Raw genomic sequence first — 20647 nt, 5'->3', positions numbered from 1 at the left:
TTTCCTTCAAAGTAAATTCTCTTAAAAGTGTTGATTTTACTTTTGTTACCAATTAACTCAATAAAAATATCTTTAGAGAGGAACTGCTATGTCTAAGGTGTACTAGACTTTATGGAAAGCAGGGAAAAAAAGAGCCTAAAACAGTCATTGCTCACAAAAATACAGAATAGCAGAGTACTTGAATAAAAAGAAAAAAAATAGTGCTATATTAAAAATGTCAAATAAATGTGACCTTTGCATCTCACTTACAGCTTATTGTAAGATACATAATAGAATTTGTCCTCCAGCCCATGAAAGATCATGATAGTAGTTTTCAAAATGTTTCTAATGTTAAAATCCAAAGCTGCTAAGAACTAAACTTTTCTCAGTGGTCAAAGTTTGAATTTAAGAAAAGCAGCAACTTCATTTCTATTTCAAGTATCTAACAAACTAGCCCTACATGCTAAATACATATTATGAATAAAATGGTCAACAAAAAATTCCTTAGAAGATAGTCTTTGGTATGGGCCAGAAGAGATCCTTAGATAGTGTATTTAAACCTGAAGAGGAACACAGTAGAGAAAAGAAAACAAAATATAAGTGGATGTGAGGTGTTTCTCCTAACTAGAAGAGGATGGGAATTCTACAGAATATCTTGTGTAATATATTTGCTGTGTTTTATCTCCTGTATAAATCTTTTTAATTAAATTTATTCCCGGGACACCTTGGTGGCTCACTCGGTTAAGCATCAGACTCTTGATTTTGGCTCAGGTTATGATCTCACAGTTTGTGGGGTGGAGCCCCGCATCAGGTTCTGCACTGCCAGCTTGGAGCCTGCTTAGGATTCTGTCTCTTCCTCTCCCTCTCTCTCTTCCCCTCCCCCCTCATATGCATGCACTCTCTCTCAAAATAAATAAATAAACTTAAGAAAATAAAAATAAATAAATAATATAGTCCCACAATTGGCATGTCTTTTGAAAATTTAGAAAAATATTCCATTGGAGATCTAATCTAGGGTTAGGATAATACTCTGTCAAATATGCTGGAAGTCACAGTATTCCTCTTATATATAGCTCTAAATATATAGCATTCTTAAACTCTTATTTCTCCAGCTCATGAATAGATTTTTGATGTAAAAGGACATTTCTTTTTTTTTAATATTTATTTATTATTGAGAGACAAAGAGTGGGGGAGGGGCAGGGAGAGAGGGGGGACAGAGAATCCAAAGCAGTCTCTGCACTGTTTAGTGCAGAGCCCCACCCAGTCATGAGGTCATGACCGGAGCCAAAGTTGGACACTTCATGGACTGAGACACCCAGGCACACCAAAAGGAAATTTCTTTTGCAAGTGAATCATTAAAGTTCCTGTATACCCAAGTAATTATCAAATACTTCAGGAGGTCCATCAAACTGTCTAAAAATTCCCCCAGGGTGCTATAAAGTCTGACAGCTTTGTTATCTTTTACTAGTCTAAGAAGAAACTGGACAGTTCCCAACACATGTACTGTAATTAATGTTTTCTTTAAGTACCTTCCTTTCCTTATTATTTAACCTAAGTTGTTAACTGAGAGCTAAATACATCAACCTGTTAATGTTTTCTTTTCTTTTCATACCTCTACTTGGTGTGATGTACATTTTATTTTTATATTATTTTTCTTAAAATGTGCTCATTCATAGGGAGTATTATGACATGGGTTGGTCTAAATACTTAGTTGATTCTTGAATGTCCTTTACAAGTTCAGGACACGAACGTGATTCTGATCCTATTAAAACTGAACAATAAAACTAAATCATTTTGGATTCTTGGTTTAAGAAAGAAAATGATTTTGATGAGTACTGGCTATATGAAAAAAAAACTGCCTTTATTCTCTTGCTTTTCTAAATGTATTTTCTGCAGGGCTGTCTAAGTGTCCCGCTCCAGTTTTAGCCCCTAATCATGTGGTTGATTTCAACCAAATCACTTCCGGGTCATAAGTTGTATGCCAAGAGTGTTACATCATAACAAGGGATCCATTTTTAAAAATGCTTTCCGGGCACTCATGCTTACTATACACATATATTCTTTCACTGTTTCTACACAGTTATCTTATGAAGTAGGTGAAATTATACCCATTTTATAGATGTGGAAACTGAGGTCTAGAGCAAGTAAATAATTACCCTAGGTCACAGAGGTAGTGAGTTAAGAATGAGAAAAATGGGAATTTGTCCTTGACATTGTCTCCAAAGCCCATTTTCCTAAACAGTATGATTTGTGTCCCCTCTTCCCCCCGCAATATGAAATCTGGAAATCAGGCTACATGAGATTCTCAAACAAACAAACAAGGATTTCACAGAGGTGAGTTAGAATAGATCAGTAGTCTCAAGGGTCTCAAAGGGTCTGAGAACCAGCAAGATCAGCATCACCAGGGAACTGTTTAGAGATGCAAATAATCCAATTCAATCCCAGACTGAATCTAAGACACTAGGTGTGAGGCCAGCAATTTGTGCTTTAACAAGACCTCTGGGGGATTCCACTGGTATGGAGTGTAAGAGCACTGACTTCAAACCAAATTATCTGTGCTTGAATTATGACTCTAATATGTGTTATATTAGCTGTGTGACTTAGTAAGATATTCTACCTCTGCCCTTCTCTCTCTCCTTCTACAAAATGGAGATAGAATCATTTTGACTCATAGAGTTGTGAGGATTGAAATAATATAATGGAAAAGACTTAACACAGCACTTACAGTAAACTAAATACTCCTTAAATATTAGCTATTATTATTTAAAAGTGGGGCTGTAAACTGTGGGAGGAAGGGTTTCCTCTGTTCTCTGTCGTTAGGTGCAAACATTTGAAAGGTCCTGAAAGATATAATCTATAAAGTTCTTTCCTAATTCTATGAATTCTAATAACAGCGATTTCTATGTCATGCTTATAATGGAGTAAACTTCTTTTCCTGGAGACATTTAACTTATCTTTATGACATATGAATAGGCTTAAAATAATATTTTTCACAGATAATCTTTTACCAGTACAATTAAAAAAGAATATGTACCAGGCAGATATGTAAAGTTGTTGTTTTTTTTTTCATTGCTCTCTAAATTGCTTTACTCTGTCCTGCCTCTGTTCTTCCTTCATCTAAATCCCAAATGTGTCCTAACTTCTCAGAGACTATACAAAATCTCCTCAGGCAAGCATTTCCTTTGCACTGATCTATACATTAGTTTCACCAAGATTTTAGAATTGGGATATTTTAATGACTTTAAATATTACTAAGCATGCTTACATTCCTCCCTGTCTTATTTGAACAGAGATTTGTGTGCTAATACTCTGCTAGATAATGAATGAGCTCTAGAATCTGGTCCTGAAAGCTGGACCACATGGGTAACTAATAATTCTATTTAGCCATGCTGAAACATGTGAGAATATTAGGCATAAATGGCTGTGGGAGTGAACAAAGACGGAACAACTCTACCTGAGAGTGTTAGTGCTAAAATCTGGCCTATATATGAAAGATGGATCAAAGCCTGGGATGGAAACATGTTTCACAGACAGGAAGTAAATTTTTCAGAAGCATTTGCTTACAAACCTGAGTAACCTGGAGAACTGTGTCTGGTGTAGCTGGAGAAAAGGAGCAGCAGGAGAAATGCTGAAAAGGCAGAAAGGGTGGGAATCATGGAAGGATGTCACATCAGTCTGCCAGACCTGGAGGGCTGATTTTGTCCTAATTTTTCAGAAGATAAAAATGAGCAGCCCAAGTGTCCATGGGTAGATAAATAGATAAAGCAGAAGAGGTGTGTGTGTGTGTGTGTGTGTGTGTGTGTGTGTGTGTTTGTATGTATATACATTCCATACATAATGGAATATTCTATATGTGTGTGTGTATACATATATATACGTATACATTTATAATGGAATATTATTCAGGCATAAAAACGAATGAAACCTTGTCACTTGGAACAATGTGGATGGAGCTATAATGCTAAGTGGAATAGCTCAGTCAGAGAAAGGCAACTCCCATATAACCTCACTCATATGTAGAATTTAAGAAATAAATAAGCAAAGGGGGAAAAAAGAGATAAACCAAAAAATGGACTCTTAACTATAGAGAACAAACTGATGGTTACCAGAGGGGAGAGGAGGATGGGTGAAATAGGTGATGGGGATTAAGGAGTACACTTGTCATGATGAAAACAATTTAGAAAAAATTTAAAAATTAGAAAAACTAAACAAGGCCCATTGAGCATAAATGACGTGGAAAATAAACAGCAGCACCCAAACTGAAGACCAGATCTTCTCCCAGCTCCTACCCTGCACTCTTTCTACTGCATTATATACTTAGAATTTCATTAATCAATTTTTTTTTCTTAATCAAAGCATTATATTGCTCATTTACATGCAAGACATTATATATTGGTGTCTGATCCAATATATATTGAAAGGAACTCTTTGACAGAGTACATTTTACTGGTGACCCAATATTTGATTTTCTCATGAAATATTGTCTTGAGTATATCTTAGTGCTTTTCCCACCCTAGGCAACTGGAAATGAGGAGAAAAGGAAGAAAGGAAATAAACTGATTAATTATCTACTGTGATTCAGGGACGATGCTAGATTTTTTGTATGTTATATGATTTGAATGCTCACAAGAGTTCTTTAAGTTAGATATTATTATATACTTTTTACTAATGAAGACTCTGAAGTTGAGGTATAAGAAACTTGTCCGAGGTCATGCAGCCAGTGAAGTGGCAAGCTAAGTTTAGATTCTTGGTCTGTTTGGCCCAAGCCAAAATCATCCCGTCTACTTGTCCAGCTCTATTCCTCCTGAATGAATTCAACATTAAGGTCAAAACAAAGCCAATCAGTGATCTAAAAACACCGATGCCTCCATCAGGTTTTAAGATAATGTTATTAAGAAAAGACATACTTAGGCAAAGAGAGTATCAGGGCATTTTCAATTCAATCATATAAATAACCTTGCATTTTGAATAGTTTTTGGATTCCAAATTTACAGAAAGAATGAGAGGTCAAGGGAACATATGGGTGACAAAATAAGAAATAATGAGTGAACAGGAAGAAATACAGCATAACAAATGGGATATAAAATCTCTGGTTTTCAGGAGCTTCATTTGCCTGCTCTAATTATACTTGCTTTGTGAGTGTACCCAACACCCATTACTCCATATTTCCCAAAGGATCAGTGTTCCCAATGATCAGATTTTATCCCAGAATCACAAATAGCTAAACATTTAAAAATCACCATTGTTGACCAAGCTAAACTTCTAGCCCACATTTATACTTCATCAGAGTAATTAATAAATTCAGGCTTCCAGGCTGGAATCCATTATGTTAGAGACTATTCAACATTGAAGGAAGAGGGCTTCAATACCTGTTAGAGTCTAGTTCAGGTTTCTTCACAAATCTTGACTACTCAGGTTAACTCTTCAGTGTTTAGCTATTTTTCTTCAGGACCCTGAACATGGAGGAGTATCTGTGATAGATATTATTTATACAAAGGTGGAAAGTGAGGGAAGGTAAAAAAACTGAGTCTCATTTTTATACAATCATGTACAATTTTCTATATTTGTAAGTGGTTTATCTTGATGAAGGCAAAAAAATTTGAATACTTGACTCTGATGTAATGTATTAGTTGGAATAATAACAAAGAAACTTGTCATCATAATTTTTTTATTAGCCCGAAAATTTGCTGGTAAACTATAAATCACTTAGACTAGGAAGTCATTTGTGACTATTTTTATCATTAAAATCATCACTAAAAATTATAAGTACATTTATTGAATTTTTACAGACATTTTCTAGACCAAGGCCAGAGAGTAAATATTTTGGCTTTGTAAACCACGTAGTATCTATTGCAACTACTAAACTCTGCTGGCACAGAGGCAGACAATATATAAGTGAATGGATGTGACTGTGCTCCAGTGAAAGGTTATATACAGAGAATTAAGAATGTCATATGATTATTATATATTATGAAATAGTGCTCTTCTTTGTGTTTTTGGTTTTTTTAGCTATTTAAAAGCCATTCTTAGTCATGGTCCTTATAAAAACAGGTAGTAAGCTATATTTAACTGTGGGTCATAGTTTGCCCATCCCTGTTCTAGACATTTACTTTTTTCATCTCACTCTGTGTCATTTATCTTGAGTAATATTTATTATCATATTGCATAGATGATGAAACTAAGTATCAGAAATATTTAAACAACTTGAACACCACAGAGCAAGTGACTGGCAAACGTTGACAATTTCCTTGGCCTCTCTGACTCTTACTTTCTTCATATGTAAACTGGGGAGAAGTACCCACATTCATAGTGGCTTTACAGGGATTAAATAAAATAATGTATTTATTCAATCACTATTTAATTCTTCCTAGTTGCAGACACTTCACTGAAATGCTAAAGTTCAGGGGATATACAGTGTACAAAGCAGATCTTGCCCTTGTCCATATGAATCTTACAATTACATTTATAAGATATACAGAAAATTAAAAACTGTAATAAGCATGATGGATGCTTTGAGGGAAAAAATGTAAGCTTAAAGAAAAACATAGCACAGTTTTCAGAAAAAGTCTTCTTGAAAATAATAGTGTCAAAGGGCACCATGAAATAATTTACTAAAGTGAAGAAGTGGAGGAAAATTGTATTCCAGGCAAGGGCAAGGTTATAGATAGATACTGAAGATGAGAGATAGTGTATTAAGACAATAAAAGAAGTTCAATGTGACTAGGAGTAGACATCAAGACGTAAAGAGTTCAAGAGATAATGCTAGAGGAGTAAGAAGACATATAAAGGCACATTAAAAGTTTAGACATTATCCTAAGAACAAAGGAAAGTCCTGAAGAGTTTAAAGCAATACAGAAATAATATTAAATTTCATTTTGAAAAGGTCATTCTGCTGCCATATGAAGCATGGATTTGTGAGTGACAAGATAGGGTTTAGGGAGACCAGTTCAAAAGTAGAGGCTATTGTCCAGATTAATGATTGTGGCTTGATTTAGACTAATGGCAGAAGAAATTAAGAGAAATGGCCAGCTTCAAGAAATACTAATTAATTGGACTTATTTAAAAGTATTTATTTCATGTCTACTTATACCATTCACTCTTTGATGTTCTGGGGAGATAACAATAAACAAAACAGGCCAACATCTGTGCCTTATTGTAAGAATGATGGACAATATAGAGTCAAAAGTTATTTCCAGGCTTTTTGCTTTAACAACTGTGTAGATGGTGGTAACATGAAGCGAGATAAGAAAACGTAAAAGGACAAACAGATTTGGTGTGTATTGATTAAAAACTCTTACTAAAAATTTTTATAGTCCTTCCTTAGTGCATTTTCTCCTCTAAGGCTCTTTAGGACCAGAACCAAAAATAAAGAGACAGTGGGTTTATGGCTCTCTAAAAGAGCTTTATTATTCTTTCAGCTTTCTTCTGCCCAGAGAATTAAAAAAACATTGGAAGAGAAGGAATATATGACTGAAGTTGTAGAACAGGAGCAGACATATCTGATATGAGGAGATTATCAGAGGAAAACTATTAATGTACAATGCCTCTTTCCTTATCCCCCCCAAATAAAGTAGCATTTTCTCTAAAGTAGCAACTGTTATACTTTAAAATGTCTTATTTGGAGCTTTTATACAATGTTGTATTTGTAATCAAATACAACATTGACAAAAGCTTGGGTTCTTGCTGTGACTCTCTTCATCCAAGGTGGTAGGATCAAAATCACTACCAGTCCTAGAAGAACCACTGGACTTCTTTTTTCTATACTCTGAGATCCCTTGAACATGGTTAGTACTACAGATTATTCTCCTCAGAATGATATTTTACCCATCAATATATTTACATTCCTGAATATGTTTAGCTAATGATTATTTTGTCATCAAAGCAAATAGTTTCCAGAAATGAATATATTATGTGTGCACATGCGCACACGTGTGTGTGTGTGTGTGTGTAGTTGAACTAACACAAGTAGCTTTGCATTTTATGCTCTTCACATACAATAAACCATATTCATAAGTTGGATTTTTAGATATTCCAGAGCTGGAGGTTGAGTCATTGTATGGTATCCTGGTTAGGTGAACTGAGAACTTTAGCAAATGGAGATATTCCTTAAATAAAAGTTATACAATAAAATGATAAGTTAGTTCCTGACATGTTGGTTAAAGTGCCTATGACGTCTACAGTGGATATATCTGCTAGGCAGTTATATATACTCATCTGAACCTCAAGAACAAGCTTTGAGTTGGAGATAATAGACTTGGTAATTATTTTCTTTGTATATGATTTGAAGTATGATAGTAAATGAAATTACCTAGTGAAATTGTCTGGAGAATATTAACATTTGAAAGAAGTAAAAAAAAGACCTCAGCAAAAAGAATTGAGGAAGATAATTTAAGAAGTAAAAGGTAAGTCCAAAGTTAGCAGCCACAGAAGCCAAGAAAAATCTGTTTTAAGGTGGTATATTGTACCAAAAGCTCCCTAAAGAGCCATAGGATTTATCAAAGCAAAGTCAATAGTGACCTTGACGAAAATGGTGCAAACAGTAAGGTTGGAAGTCTGCTACAGTGAGGAAAGGAGTAAGTGTGAAGTGAGGAAATAAAGGTTGTAAGTATAATAGCTTTCAAGAATTTTGGCATAGTAGGAATAGGTGAAGGACGAATAAATTATTGCTTGTTTTTTCTTTCTCCCTTAAGTTGAGACAGACCTGAACATGTCTGAATAGTAATAGAAAAGATCCAGTAGAAAGAGATGTTGAAGATCCAGACAGAGGTGAAAAAATGACAGAAATCACTGGTAAAGCAGAAGTGGAAGGAATATAGGAAATAGAAGGTTTATTTTCAGAATGATACCCTTTGCTTATGTTAAATAATAGTAAAATAGGAAAATATGAATTCATGGTAGATATACTTATAGGCAAGGTGTTAGAGAGTTGAGATATTTCTTTCTAAATATTTTTATTACAAAGTAGATAAAAGTGAGGAAGAATGAAGTAGGGTGGTCGAGGTAATATTATTTATTTAATATTTAGTATTTGGATAATCATTTTGGAAAAGACGATAGTGTGATGCTGAGCAGGAGAAAAGGCCAGATAGACACTGGTGATCAAGAATAACTGGTGACATTAGGGGTGCCTGGGTGGCTCAGTCAATTAAGTGTCTGACTTTCGCTTGGGTAATGATCTCATGGTTCCTGGGTTCGAGCCCCATATCAGGCTCTCTGCTGACAGCTCAGAGCCTGGAGCCTGCTACAGATTCTGTGTCTCCCTCTCTCTCTGTCCTTCCCTGGTTTGTGCTCTGTCTCTCTCTCTCTGTCTCTCAAAAATAAACTTTAAAAAATATTAAAAGAAAGAATTATTAATGATATTAAATCTGCTTATTTCTAAGACAATGAAGTCCCTAGCACAGCTGTGTGACAAATTTTATGTTATCTATAAATATTTCTGTGACATGAGCAAGTGGTTTCTATTATATATATAATATATATAATATATGTATATGTTTATAAACATATATGTATACATACACATATACATAAAATAGTGAAATACAAACATATATATTCTTCTGTACCTTCACCATTCTTTTGAAGTATACATGTGTTCTTTGTATAATTGTACTCTCTAAAAGACTTGATAAATATGGAGTGATCAGGGAAAATTATCCCATGATTTTGTTTTGTTGTTCAAGAATGAATATAGCTCAGAATTATTCTTGATGTTTCTATGGATTTATGTGCCTACACAATATTCCACCCTAATGTGAAATTTTTATGTTTACCTCTAATATATTAAGATATTAGCCAAGTGATTACCATTGTAGGTGGTAATGAATTATTTTCAAATTTCTCTTTGCTCAGTGCTAAAAAGAAAATATTGACTGTGATGCATAGAATAAAAAAATTACATAAAAAAGTGATGTGAGGACCAGAATCACTTTAAAATAACTACCAAGGGAAAATGATATCTAAGATTATATGCATTACTTTAATTAAGGGTGCTTGAAAATACATATGGCTTCCTTTGAATAATAAGCATCCACAGATGAGGTATGATTAGAAAATGCAATCTCTTTTACAGGTTCAATTAAATCAACTTCATTTCAATAATGGTGAGTGATTAGACAAATGCTATCAGAATCATACTTGGAGTCATCATTCAAAGAATCTTTTTTTTTTCAGTTCTGCAATGTGGTTTACTAGATAATGATTACAGGGCTTAAAATTAATGAAAGAAGTTTAAGAGTGATTAAATTATATGTCTTAATCAGGCTATGATTTAATGTTACTGGTGGATTTAAAGAATTTTCATTTATTCACAAAAGACAACCATCTCTGCCAGTCAGTCTTATAATTAGTGAGAAATGAGCTCAGAAGTTAGCATGTATCCCATATAGACAGAAGAACTTATCCAAATCATCCATAACCTATTGGCCCTAATTTTTTCCCTTTCTCATAAAATTTATTTTTAGTTTATGGCATTCAACTGGGTAATACTTCAATGAGATTATTGTTTCTCCTGTATTCTGTTGCAGACAAAACCAGGATGATTAGAGTTATGAGAAGTATTACAGAATAAAATGTTTCATTCGTATTTGCCATCAGGAAGACAAGGCTTTTAGTATTAAAAAATAAGGGTTAGCACTTATTTTTAAATCTATTTCAAATGCAATTTCAATATGCACTTATCTCTAGGAAGCTAAGATACAGTATTCAACATTACCCTAGTGTCTTTCATTATACAGAAATGAACATTCACAGAAGTTTACTTTTTTAAGGTTATATTATATGTATGTATTTTTTTCAGGAGAAGTGATTGTCATATTGATGAAGCATACAGAATATTGCAATAAGGCATGATTTGAATACCTAGGGAAATGCTGCTTTTTGGGGGCTAAGAATACATATAAAAATGCATTACGCCTAGATCTGAAGTTATAGTTAAAAAATAAAAGCAATATTTATAGGTCATTTTCAAATAATTTATGTTATAAATACATAAAAGCTAGTTAAAAGTTTTGACTTAAATTTTTCCTTTCTCCATGTTGATTGACAGTTCATTTGAGATCAGTAAGTTATATTTTTGCCATTAATATGCAAAGCAATAGTGAAATACACCTTTTGTCTCATGTAATCTACATAAAAACAATACATAAAACATGAAATTATAGTCCCTGTCTCTTTCTCGCTGGGATGAAGTCAAAGTTTAAAAGCAGGAAATCACAGGGAAGGTGGGAAATAAAATGTAAAAAGGCGGTAAATCAAGAACTTCTTTTTTGCTCTCCTACAGGTGACCCAAGAGTCAATATGGGTTTTGAACTATGTGAGAGCCTACTAACTTTAATAAAGGAAAAAGTACCATTGGTCTTTAGTCCCAGCAGGAAAGTGTCAGGTCAAAGATGCTAATTATTTTTCTAGTACAGTTTTATAGATACTATAGATACCTGTATTAGTGTCTGCTATACTTACTTTATAAAATCACTGACATTTCTTAATCATGTTATAAGATACAAATCTTTTAAGTTTGACACACATTTGCTGAAAAGTCATTATGTTAACTACAATGCTGATTTCTGAGAGAACAGCATAGAAAACAATGGTCTTTAATAAAGTTACATTATTAAAGTTACTGGGCTCTCACACAGTTCAAAACCTATATTGACTCATGGGTCACCTATATGAAAGCAGAAAAGGAGTCCTTTCTTTATCATCAATTTGTAATTGTAAAAGTAGAAAAATATATACTATAGCTATTATTATCTATCTTTAACATTTTATTTTTTTTTCCTTTTATGGAAACATTTTTATGCAACATTTATTTTTTAATTTAATTTAATTTAATTCAATTAATTTAAATTTTGTTTTATTTGTTAATTTAAATTTAAATTAAAAATAAAAATAAATAAATAAAAAATGAATGAATGAATGAATGAATAAATAAATAAATATTTTAACATCTGGCAAAAAACATATTACATCTCCCCAAAATGCTAAAATAATATTATGTACAAAGATAAGCATTGTGTAAATTGTTTCATTTAACTTTTTTAAAAAAGACATATATATTCTAGTCATCCATGACCATGTTGGAACTTGAATAGAGGTCATGCAATTTGTTGAAAGTTATCTAATATGGGCAGAGCTGATGATTAACATAGCTGGTCTGCCTGGTACAACCATTTATCATATGTCCATGTGCTTTTTCATATTCACAGGCCATTTTTAGTTAGTTGGGGGTATTGGGACTAGTTCTAACTGATGTGCTATGGAGTACAGCAGTTCTGAGCCACAGCACTTAAGCTCAGTGAATGGTCCTCCAGTAGTTCACCTCAGCTGCCACAAGAAACAGTGTTTCCTATGGTGGATTCCAATGTACCCTCAAGTCCCAAATGATCATGGTGTAGAAACCCCAGTGACCAATGTTATGTTAAACTACTGAGATTCTTGGCGTTAATTTATTACTGCAGCATAACCTAGTCCATAACTCTAGCTCGTGAGGTAATTAATAAAGTCCCTGAATCTGTTATCTTAATCTAAATGCTCTAGTAGTTGCTGTTATTTAATAGGAAAGCAATTCAAACACAATGTGTGATTTTATTCCTCCTACAGTCTGAAATTAGGAGTCAAACATTGGTTTCATTTTCATATGCAAAGTCTGAATTGTTAGATTTCCTGTAAGGAAGTAATCATAAAATTAAGATTCATAGATAAGTAATCACAATGTTATTGTAAATTGGTAAAATGCTTGGTAGTTAAAGGCTACAACAATTTCGAGTGAGACAGCTTTGCAAGTTTTGACTTGCCCACCCAACACTTATTTTTCATCAACAGTTTTAAACTCAATTCATTGTTTTTGTTTAGAAGAAAAGAATGAAATATTCATGGTAGTTTGTGATATAATTCATGCATTTTTATTATTTAGAAATAGCTAACTCCATTAATTCTGCAAAATGTCTTCTACTGTCCTGAAATGCAAACAGTATGATTGTGTGTATATGGAATTGGCTGCTAATATATATTTAACATAGTTCCATGGCTTCTAATATAAGGATTTTTTTTGAGGAAGAGTTTAACATTTTAGAAATGAAGTATTTATGATGTTATTTAATAATTAATAAAGGAATTTCTAAACAAGTTTGACATTCTGTTCAAATCAGGCTTTAAAAGAATCAGTATTTTCTCTTTCCTAAATTATCTATTCACATTAAAAGTAAGTACAAATATTTAAGAAAGGTTACATTTTTCCCAATATTCTTTATACCATTGTCAATAGCTATAATGCTTTAAGCATAAATAAGTCATTTGTTTTGCATTATATAAGTTACTCTTGCATCAACCCTCATATAGTAAGTGAAGCAAGGCCTGGAGAAGCAGTTTTGCAGGTACATAACAGACTCTGTCACTATGACAGAGTCGAGGTTAAAATCCATTTTCACTGCCTGCTACCCCAGTGTTCATTTTACTCTATTGTGTGGACTCTCTTTAGGTGATGTTTAAAATGCCTAATGCCATAGTAGTGTCATCAAAACCTCACATTCGTTCCTTGAGCTACCTCTAACTGGTAAATATATGTAATGTAAGTGCCAAAATTATCACTGTAATATACTTTGAGTTTTATTTTGCATAGACATCACAAATACTCTTACTAGATGCTTTTATGTAGTTTCCCAAAGCCTTTGCAATCTGGTAATAATCGATCAAGGAATGTTGAGGAGTTCAAACATTCAATAAATGAGCATATGACAGACACTCAAATATTTAAAAATATAGATGTGACTAGCTTTACATATTATTTTTTCAAGAGATGTTAGGGGCACCTGGGTGACTTAGTCAGTTAAGCGTCCAACTTCAGCTCAGGTCACGATCTCACAGATAGTGAGTTCCAGCCCTGCATCAGGCTCTGTGCTGACAGTTCAGAGCCTGGAGCCTGCTTCAGATTCTGTGTCTCCCTCTCTCTCTGACACTTCCCCACTCATGCTCTGTCTCTGTCTCTGTCTCTGTCTCTCTCTCTCAAAAATAAATAAACATTTAAAAATATGTTCATTTAACACCTATTATGAAGAATGACCTGTGGTAGGTACTGAGTATTAAGTACACAGCTAGCTGACTTCAAAGAACTTATATTTAATAAATGGTGAGCTAAGATAATGGAGTAGAAAAAATAATAGAAGGTGACAAGAAAACAAACAAGTAAATATAAACATATACTAATAAAAGCTCTATGAAAGTAATAAACATAGAGCTCTAAGGGAGAAAAATGCCAAGGAGGTAGAGAGGATCCTACTTCCCTGAAGTCCACATGGAAGCTTGACAAAGAAGCTTAGAATTCAGCTGTGATTAAAGGATGCAAAGGAGTCAGCTCTGAAAAGAATCGTAAGTAGAGCCCTGCCATTGGTGGGAAAAGTATATGGAAATTCTTAAAGGCAGGAAAGACCTTAGAATGTCCTGGAAAGTAAAAGTGAGAGGGAGAGTGGCTCAAAGTGAGCCTGAAGCCTACAGTTTCTTAGGCCTCTAGGATGCTGGCTGTTTGGGAGTGCCATGGGAAGCCAGGTTTTAATAGAGAAAGAGGGGATGAAAAAGAGAACAAAGATGGCCTTCAAAAAAGAGAAAAAGGACTAAGATGAGCTTCAAAAAAGAGAAAAAGGAAGCAAAGAGAGAGTTCATTGTCTAGAAAACACAATAGGAAGTAATAGAACAAATGCAAATATATCTGTAGTTATAGTAAGTATAAATAGGCTAAATCAGTTGAAGGACAATTTGTCAGGCTGGATTTTTGAATTTTAAGAAGTGCGGTATGTCTCTAGGTGGATCCTGAGAAACTTAACAGAAACCCATGGGGGAGGGGAAGGAAAAAAAATGAAAGGAGGTTAGAGTGGGAGAGAGCCAAAGCATAAGAGACTCTTAAAAACTGAGAACAAACTGAGGGTTGATGGGGGGTGGGAGGGAGGGGAGGGTGAGTGATGAACAAAAAAAAAAAGAAGTGCAACATGTACTAATTTCAAGTAATACAAAATCTTATGAGAACAAAAACCTGAAAGAAAATAAATAAAAAAGAAGGTATATCAGACAACTACTAAACAAAGAAAACCAATGTAGGATCATCAACATTAGACAAAATAGACATTAAGGCAAAGCTCAAATTTAGAGGGTTATCTACCTAGGGGATAATACCATAAGGTTAAAAGGAATAATTAATCAGGAAGATATAGCAATTTTGGATATGGGCACCAACCAACACACATATACAAAATAAAAATTGGGGGAATAAAATAAAACTTTACAAATGAATCAATACATCCACAATCATAATACAGAATTTTAACACAGTTTTTCAGAATGTGATAGATCAAAAATGACCTGAAGACATGGAAAAACTGAGGATAAATTAGAATAGGACAAGAAGTAGGATGGGAGGTAGGGTAACTAGATAGGAGAACATACCTGGAAGATAGATGTGGGTCCCTGAAGAATACTGAGTTACTTCCAGAGGAATTGGGAGAGAATAGAACTGGGAGACTATTTAAATGCCTTGTAATGGATATGCCATGATAACACACAGGCCAAATTTCATGTCCACTACCATTTGTGTACTTTTAGTGTATATGGTGTGTTTACCAAATTTCCCATCTTATATTTTACTCTCTCTTTCTCTGTCCCTCTGTCTCTGTCTCTGTCTCTCTCTCTCTCTCTCTCTCTCTCTCTCTCTCTCTCTCTCTCACACACACACACACACACACACACACACACAAACATGCACAATTTGTGTTCTATTTCTAGCATTTTACTGTGTAAAATCCAATACATTAAGAGTTGTAAGATCTTAATCCCAGTTTTAGTTTTGCCTCAAAACAGCTGTGTGATATTAGGCAAATCATTTCAATTTTCAGCCCCTATTTCCTTATCTGCAAATTGAGGTGATAAGATCAGACAGCCAAGATTTCTTTCATCATTTGCTGCTCCATGAATTTATGTAAAATGTTTGACCTTTGGGGATTAGTTTTGTTACTTATAAATGTATATATAAATTATGTATTTCACAAGGGTATATTGCCCAGCAATTAATTTTTTTCCATTAAGAAATGAGAAAAAATAAAACTCTCTTGTTTATTACATGAATGGCAAATACAGATCTGAGATAATAAAACGCAGGCACTTTTTAATCTGCCTAAATATATGAGAAAGTTCATTACAGCATGACCCAGTTTGTATCCCCAATCTTCTAAATAAGTTGAATGGGGGTACTGGATACCCTGTCCCCTTTAAAAATGATATATTGTTAGTAACTTATCATATATGAAATGGAAAATAAAACAGGCACAATAAGTGTAGCCTTTTCTGATCCTGTTTTCCAATAAGTAATTGGTATTTTAAGTGAAGAGACCTATATTTTTATTACATAATACATTTTTCCATTGTTAATAATTACCTGAATGTGTTGATAAACCTTTTGGTATTGCCATAATTGCTTTGTTCTCAGGCTGAATGTCTTCTTATGCACTCCCTTATTTATGTATGTACTTTGCCATAAAACAATTATGACATCTTATTCATACTTAAATTTTAAATACATACGAAAGGTTGATAACATTATGAAATATATACTTATAGAAATATATAAATCTTATGGCAGTTCCCCACACAAACATCCTTTATTAGAATCTTCTGTGCTGATTCTCAAAGTCTGATCCATCCGCCACCTGAGAATCATTAGGGGTGCTTATTTTATTTATTTTTTAAAACATTTTTTAACGCTCATTTTTTTTTGAGAGAGGGAGAGAGAGAGAGAAAGTGTGTTTGTGTGTGTGTGTGTGTGTGTGTGTGTGTGTGAATGGGAGAGGGGCAGAGAGAGGGGGACAGAGGATCCAAAGTGGCCTCCAAGCTGACAACAAAGAGTCTGATGTGGGGCCTGGACTCAAGAACCCAGAGATCATGTGGCACCTGGGTGGCTCAGTTGGTGGAGCATCCAACTTTGGCTCAGGTCATGATCTCACCGTTTTCGGGTTGGAGCCCCGCATGGGGTTCTATGCTGTTAGTGCAGAGCCTGCTTCAGATCCTCTGTCTCACTGGCTCTCTGCCCCTCCCCTCCTTGCTCTCTCTCACTCTCAAAAATAAAATAAACATTAAAAAATAAAAGAACCTGGAGATCATGACCTGAGCTGAAGTCAATCATTTAACTCACTAAGCCACCCAGGTACCCCAGGAGTGGTTACTTTACAATGGTGAATTTGAGTCTCTATGCGATTTGACTGAGGAAAGTGTGTGTGTGTGTGTGTGTGTGTGCCCGCCATGCTCACCTGTGTGATGGGGTGGAGTCACGTTTGAGAATTTTTATTTTAAAATGTTTCACCAGCACTTCTGATGCAGATAGAACAGGGACCAGATACTGAGATATTCTGCTCTGCAATACAGAGTCCAAATTCCTTACAGTAACTTACTAGATGCTTCACAACCTTGCTCCAATCTACCTTGCTCCGATTATTGTCATCATTGCTTAATGTCTGTTGGCAGAATTTGATGGTAGGATTCAATGAAATCTGGCAGGTTTGTTAGTAGGATCAAATAAAATCATTTATTTTCAGAGAGGGAGAGGAAGAGAGATGTATCATGAGCAGGGGAGGTGCAGAGAGAGAGGGAGAGAGAATCTGAAGCAGGCTCCTTTCTGTCAGCACAGAGCCCGGGCAGGGCTCCATCCCACAGACTGTGAGATAGTGACTTGAGCTGAAATCAACAGTCAGGAGCTTAACCAACTGAGCCACCCAGGCACCCCCACAGTTCTAATGAAAGGTCTGGCACATAGTAGATTTTCAATGAATACTTGCTCCTTCCTATATTCTTCTTTGGAATGTGTGAAAACCATAAATTTACCATATCACCTATTTATTGGACTAGTTTTTCTTTTTCGAAGAGTGAGAAGACACTTTGTATACAGTGGATAGTAGAATATTCCTATTTTCTCTGAGAAACTAAAAATATTGGGATCACACAAATTGCAAAAAGCAAAGAAAGCAGGATTCCTGAAGCCTGTGCAAAGATATCTCTCTCCACTTTTCGGTCAGCAATTAGGGTTAGGCTCTGCTAAGCCTTGGCCTTTCTACAATCCTCCCACTTGTAGAAGAGACTTCTCAGTGCACAGAATCCATAGAAATTAGTTGCCTACAAAACATGGAGTTTGTCATAGCAAAATATGGCAATTGGTAAAATCCAGTTCAGGGTCCAAAAAAAAGTGTCACATTAAGCCAGCCCCCAACTTTTGTTATTAGATTGAGTCCCTCAACATTCTCAATACCCCTTAATAACCAACCACATGTTAAAAATTCAAGAGAATGTTGTGATGGGGTTTTAGAAAGTAAGGTTTTGGGGCGCCTGGGTGGCTCAGTCAGTCAAGCGTCCACTTCGGCTCCGGTCATGATCTCCTGGTTTGTGAGTTTGAGCCCCACATGTCGGGTTCTGTGCTGACAGCTCAGAGCCTGGAGCCTGCTTTGGATTCTGTGTCTCCCTCTCTCTCTGCCCCTCCCCTGCTTGTGCTCTCTCTCTTTCAAAAATAAATAAATCTAAAAAATTTTTTTTTAGAAAGTAGGTTTTACAAATAAGGAAACCAAGGGCTACAGAAGTGGAACTATATCTAAATATACATTATAAACTGTAAGCTGTTGTGTTTTCAGCAACTTGCATTCAGACATTATAATTTTTGATGATGGTGATATGGACACACAAATTACCAATTACCAAATGAAATGCAGGAATGAAAACCTTACCTTTACTCTTCCAGATCAGACTTTCTTTGGCCCATTACATAGAATAGCATGTCTTTTTCTAAGTTAATTTATAATAATTACATAGTGTTCTTCTAAAAGTTTTTTTTGTTAAGACCTCTCAATTTAAATGGAATATTTTCTCATTTAATAAGGAACTTGTTGACAAGGAAAGAGATCTCTCACAATATAGTTTACTTCTCTAACTTCATCTTTCTTTTCTCCTTTAAAAAAATCTTTCTTCCACTCAAAACTGATTTACCCAGTGGTTGGAATCTTAACTTAAACCTGCCTGCTCAGGGTACCTGGGTGGGTCAATCGTTTAAGTGTCCAACTTTGGCTCAGGTCATGATCTTATGGTTAGTGAGTTTAAGCCCCACATCCAGCTTACTGCTGTCAGTGCAGAGCCTGCTTCGGATCCTCTGTCCCCCCTCTCTCTCTCTGCCCCTCCCTGGCTCATGCTCTCTCTCTCAAAAGTAAATAAACATTAAAAAAAATGCCTGCCCATCTTGCTGAAAGGACTACCCTCAACTCTTACCACCTCCTTAGACTATCCTTTTTTATAGTCCAACAGAAGTAAAATCTATAAGAAGTATTCTGGGACTATTGCTGTCCATAGTGACCACTGTTTTCTTACTAATTTGATCCTTTGGATGCACCATTTCATACATTCTTTGTTTTCCTTTGCTAATATCTTGGATTCCAACCTATAAGCCCCTTAATTGTAAGAACTGCTTCACATTTTTAGCATTTATCCCAGGAATCTTGAATTGTAGGTGCTTTACAAGTACTTCTTCAAAATAAATATCTCTAAGATAAAGTGTTCTAAAATTGATTATAACATTAAGGATCATGTTGTACTGATTAACTGGTGAATGATAATGTTTAAAAAAAATTCTGAATTCTTTGGTCTGTGTTATTCTGTGGGACATCCTGGGATGTTTGAGAAGGAAGAAGCTGTAACAGTCCTCTGCATCAGCAACATGCAAAGAAGAAAAGAGAACTCATGAAAAATCTAGAGCTGGATAAGTGTGTTTGTTTGTGTGCTTCCTTATTTGCATATATATTTTTGCATTCAAGTGAGCAGTAGCATCTAGTTTAGAGAAGGTTGGTTGATGTAAGAAACTTGTCATGAATATAATCACACATCAAAGAATCTAAAGCCATTGTGTTTCTTTTACTATTTTTAAATTTTCAACTCTCTGTAGGATGCAGTCTAAAAAAACATTTAGTGCATTTACAGCCAGAAAAGAACTGCATTAACAGTATAATTGCCTACAGTAAGGGTCACATATAGTTTGGCCATTATGAAAGTATCTCTAGAGAGATGTAGCAAGTTCAAAAGAACAATCTGTTTATTTATTTTCATTCTCATATCTCTACCCACCACCATTGCCTTTACTGCATCCATAATATAGAAACATGATGTCATCACTTTTCCATATTAGTATTTTTGTAAAAAATGGAACAATATTCTGAAAATATTTTTAGAGAAACAAAATTTTATCAGATGTTCAAACTTATAGTAGAAGAGAACTTTATTTTTTGTTGGTTTTTCAACGGGGACATAAGGAAGGAAATAATTACATTAACAATTTATATCAAAATGCTAATATTGATCTACATAATTGACTAAATATTTGACTTTATATGTCAAATAACTAAATAATTGACTTCATATGTGCTTGAATCCATTATAACCAAAATATACTTTGTTTTATGACTGGGTGTTAAGAATAAATGTTATCTTTATGCTTTAATAAAGCACTGTTCTATCAATTTCTTAAAGAGCAAACTAAAGCCACATTATTTTGCGTGTACAGAAATCTAGCCTCGTGGTCTGAAAATGCAGTTTCTAAAAACACTATAAATAGGAAATCACTGGCCTCTTCTGTTTCATTGCATTATGTATATTTGATGTGTTT

At 34.6% G+C, this 20647-nt stretch overlaps 1 protein-coding gene and 1 pseudogene across 3 annotated transcripts in view; one reads left to right on the top strand and one right to left on the bottom strand.

Moving 5' to 3' along the window:
• The window catches only part of NAALADL2 (N-acetylated alpha-linked acidic dipeptidase like 2), a 1353396-nt gene that overhangs the window by 1252160 nt on the left and 80589 nt on the right, over positions 1 to 20647 (top strand). The gene's annotated exons all lie outside the window — the stretch shown is intronic.
• LOC122492224 overlaps positions 1 to 20647 on the bottom strand; it is a 92698-nt pseudogene that overhangs the window by 64801 nt on the left and 7250 nt on the right.

The sequence above is a fragment of the Prionailurus bengalensis genome, chromosome C2 (assembly GCF_016509475.1).
Source record: "Prionailurus bengalensis isolate Pbe53 chromosome C2, Fcat_Pben_1.1_paternal_pri, whole genome shotgun sequence".
NCBI classification, from domain to species: Eukaryota; Metazoa; Chordata; class Mammalia; order Carnivora; family Felidae; genus Prionailurus; species Prionailurus bengalensis.
Note: the sequence above shows the minus strand (reverse complement) of the source record. Positions and strands in the feature narration are given on the sequence as shown.